This window comes from Miscanthus floridulus, chromosome 9 (assembly GCF_019320115.1).
Source record: "Miscanthus floridulus cultivar M001 chromosome 9, ASM1932011v1, whole genome shotgun sequence".
Taxonomy (NCBI): domain Eukaryota; kingdom Viridiplantae; phylum Streptophyta; class Magnoliopsida; order Poales; family Poaceae; genus Miscanthus; species Miscanthus floridulus.
Genome location: NC_089588.1, coordinates 78,977,600 through 78,982,188, shown reverse-complemented (window position 1 = coordinate 78,982,188; position 4,589 = coordinate 78,977,600). Strand labels below are relative to the sequence as shown.

General features: G+C 43.1%; 1 pseudogene; it reads right to left on the bottom strand.

Annotated features, from left to right (window-relative positions):
• Positions 1–2,984: 2,984 nt before the first annotated feature.
• LOC136482218 (bisdemethoxycurcumin synthase-like) lies at positions 2,985–4,183 on the bottom strand (annotated as a pseudogene).
• Between the last annotated feature and the right edge of the window lie 406 nt (positions 4,184–4,589).

Below are 4,589 nucleotides of genomic sequence, written 5' to 3'. Positions count from 1 at the left end.
GAGGGCAAGGGCTGGGAATTAGGAGTGGGATGGAGGGGTTACAATTATATAGTCTAGGGTTTTTAGATGGGCCGATTTGGTCCGATGGGCCGATTAATAGGGATGCACAGCCCAGGTCTAGGCCGCTGGGCCTTTAACATTTAATTAGTTTTATTTCCTATTTATCAAAGTTTAATTTATGCACTATGTGATTAGACACTATTGTCGTAAACATTCTAATCCAATTATATCCATGTACCCAAAATACTTTTTAAATAAAATATAATACATATATTTCCTAAAAATCAATGAAAAATTAAGTGTTTTGTTGAATATTACTCAAACTACTATTTGGGTGACTCCAACGAAAAAAATTAATAATATCATAAAGTTGTCTAAAAATTCTAAAAATTGGTATGGAGGCATAATGTGGGTGTATAAACTTTCTGTAAAAATTGTGAATCATTTTAACAAAGTTGTACTATACATGTTCACAAATGAACACATCTCTCACATAGTTTCAAATAATTATGTGAGAGATGTACCATTTGTGAGCAATGTATGTCATTTATTTTTTTTAAACATATGAAATTTTTATTGGAACATTGTACACCAAAAACATATTTCATGCAAGTTTGTATGATTTTCTAACAAAGTTTTGAATTATTACAATTATTTTATGTTAATTTGGAGATAGAAGGATGATATATCCATAGCAAAACAAATGATTTTTTCATCCATCTCTGATATGGCCTAGAGTGAAACATTTGATCATAAATATAAATTTTATAAAGTTTTTGGAATCTTATTGGAGGTACCCACTGTTCAATTTGGAATTACTTCCGATAAGCGTACAGAAAATCGTTTAGACTATAGAAAATAGAAAATTGGTTCCGAAAATTTTGAAACTTCTACAAAGTTTGGAGTATGAAACACATTTTATAAAGGTTGTTTCACAAGGTGCTTTCTCTATATACATGATTGGAAAACAAACATATGCAAAAGAACCAAGAAATAATAATTGTTATCCAAGCAAATGTTGTTAATTGGTAGATCATGATTTTAGACAGAACTAGGAAACAGAAACATATCACTTGGAGTTAGCATGAGGGAGAAAGACTAGTTACAAAATTTCATCGCAGAATAAAAAGAGAAAACATTTTGTTCATGTTCTTGAGTTTCTAGTATTTTCATGTGTGTTTCCCTAGAAACCGTCAAGATAATTCTATTTACCCTGACGGTTTATGCAATAACCGTAAAAAAAATCAAAACTGTCAGGGAATTGGAAATTTCCCTGACGGTTATGTGCACTCACAGGTTAATTAGGAATTTCCCTGGCGGTTATTTAATTTCCGTGTGTGTTTTCCAGAAACCATCAAAATAATATCAATTTTCCTGTGTGTTTTCCAGAAACCGTCAAGGTAATTTTATTTACCCTGACAGTTTATGCATTAACCGTCAAAAAAATTCGAAACGGTCAGGGAATTTCAAGTTTGCAGTAGTGAAACTGAAGAACCTTCAGTCTGTTGGTTTCCTTTGCAGGAGTTAAGGCTCATAACTTGATTTTTTTGTGCAAATAAAACTGATGCATAAAAAGAATCCCATTTGGCAGGAGAAAGTTGCAGCCTAAAATTAATCGAGTAAGTTTTCTCTTGTACAAATTGTGTTTCAATATCATGTCCAACAAATAATTTGAAATGATCTATCCTCTTATCATGGTACCTGCAATGCTATTTAGTTCGAAAGGTCAGAGCCTATATTAGCTTGTTTGTGTTCTTATGTGGTCAATCTATGATATACATGGCCCTGCGCTTCTCCAGATAGTTTTCTTAGAGATGTCTAGAGGTCTAGAGTGGACAGAGACACTGAAGGGTTTTGTTGTTTCTGTGATAAGCGAATTAGCTTGTTTCGTATATACTCTTGGGAATTATAGGAGCCTGGCTTATCAGAATATTATAGCTACTGGATATGTGTTAGGGTGTGCAGCAAGTCTGCAAGTGCTTTTATGCACCTCCAGAGAAAGACCACAGCGATACTATTGTAGTTCTGTTATTATAATGACATTTGCTTGGTTGTTTAATGGCTCATTATCTGTTACAATCTCTGACCAGATCCCTGGTAGCAAGAGCTGACTTTTGATTGTATTATAGTATGATATACCAGCTGGAATTTACTGAAGAAAAACACTAGAGGTTTTGTCCATGTTTCGAATACAATCTGTGTGTCACAAGTTAGTGAAGGGGTTCATTCCTGTACATGGTTCAAATATGAAGGAGTTAACATTTGCTGGTTGATTGTAGGTCTTTACAGATTCCTACTTTAGGCAATAGTTTTCTTTTAGAACTATCGGTACCATAGTTATATTACTATATTATGTCATTATTGAGAATCAAACATGGAGCTGCACATCTGACTTGCTATCTAAATGTACGGAACTTACCTCATCTTCCTTCAAGACTATTGGGGAATACTGTCAAGAATTAACTTCTATTAGAGAATTTTTAATGCTGTAAAATCTTTTATGATTTACTGTAGTTTTATGAACCACGAGAGCCCGAAAAGACTATTTATTTTAGTTTTATGATTTGTTTTTTAGACGTCACCGTAGAGTTAGCACGGGAAATATGCTAATGGTCCATGAATTAGCTATATTGACCTTATTTTAGCTAGGGCAACCTCAATACCACGGGTTTTGCTCTTAACAAGAGGAATCAGACTGAGGGAAGCAAGAAAACCGGTGGGAGTGAGGAATGGATGGATAGGGAAGGAACTGATTAATTTTCCTCTTTTTAATATTATATTATATAGACACAAATACAATTATCACAACAATATAACACACTGAAAATTAAGGAACAAATTTAACACACCACCTTATGGTCCACGAATTAGCCATATGGAGCTTATTTTACTAGAGCAACCTCTATACCGGGTTTATAGTATATGCCAAGCATGCTTTATACTCCCTATATAGAAGTTAGTCTTTTTGGTCGATGTTTGAATTGTCAATTTCCCTCCAGTTCCAGGTTGCTAGGGGCGTGGAGCACCATGGTCTCGATTGTGATTCCCGGTCCAAAAGCCATCATCACTCCCCACTCCGGCGCATCTCCTCCCTGCTTAGCCGCTGCTGCCCGACGGCGGCGCAACTCATCGAGCACGAAGATCACTGTGGTGCCACTCATGTTGCCAAACTCGCTGAGCACGTGGCGACTCGCCGCCAGTTTCCCGTCCTCCAGACCGAGCACTTCCTCGATGTTGTCCAGGATGGCACGACCGCCGGGATGGATCGCCCAGAAAAGGTCGTTCCATGCGGCGCTGACGCCGAGCGTGCGGAACGCGTCGACAAGGCAGCGTTCCACGTTGCACCGCAGCAGGCGGGGCACCTGGCTGGAGAGGTGGTACACCATGCCGCATTTGCTGTACTGCATGGAGATGGCGTCCTCGGTCTCCGGTATCGTGGTCTGCGACGCGAACGCCATCTCGAACAGCGGGCGCTCGACAGGGGCGACGGGGTCGGCGCCGGCGATGACGGCCCCGGCACCAACAGGGTCTGGCCGATGATGTTGTCGATGCAGCCTCCCTCGGGCCCGTAGAAGGCGATGAGCGTGAGCTCGGAGCAGGCGACGAGGACGCGCGCGCCGCGGTTGTTCTCCGCGAGCTCCTTGGCGAGCTGGAGCGACCGCCCCCCGCCGTAGCAGCCGTGAAGGTTGAGGATGGTGCGGGACACCGTGGGGCGGAGGCCCAGCAGGGAGGCCAGGCGGCGGTCGGCGCTCGGGGCACGCGCGCCGGAGTAGGTGCTGAAGATGAGGTGGGTGATATCGGTGGCCGAGCGGCCCCACTCCGCGATGGCCTTGGTGGCCGCTTTCGCAGCCAGCTCCGGGACGGCGGCGGAGGCGATTTCCACGCGCTCGTCCAGGGACGGCCGCGTGGGGTCGATGAAGCCCGGATTGGCGGCCAGAAGCTCCTCGTTGAGGTGCAAGTAGCGCTGCCTGATGCCGGACTTCTTGTTGTTGCAGATCCTGCTGAGCTTGGCCTTGAGGTCGGTGAGGTGCTCGCTGTTGGTGACGCGGAAGTAGTAGTCAGGGTAATCGTCCTGGGCAATGCACGTCGGCGGGTTCGCCGTGCCGATGCCGAGCACGGCGGCCGGCCCATCCGCGCGCTGCGCACGCCTCATCTCGTGGACGGTGGCCGGTGCGCTCCCCATGGACGTCGACGACGACACCTACGTATGTACCAGCAGGTAGCTAGCTGTCGCACTCGCGCTCCCGGGGATGGATGGTTGCTTGCGTCTTGGTGGTTTGGAGAAGCAGGAGGAGGTGCGTTCTATTTATACCATTACAACTGTATTATGTACGACGTGCTGGTCTCGATCACTTCGCAGCGTTCCGCGGACAACGACGTGCGTGCGTGCGTTTTTATATACAAATTATATAATCGCATGTGGATTGCTAGTATATATATACACACACAATGCAAGAAGTACTTTTTGTTTGTTTTTTTTCTTTCATCACTTCTCTATTGTGTATCTTTTCTGATGATTCTTTTTTATCTGTTTTGATCTGTTTTTGTACACATCAAACAAATGATACACGTGCCTGCAATTAGTAATG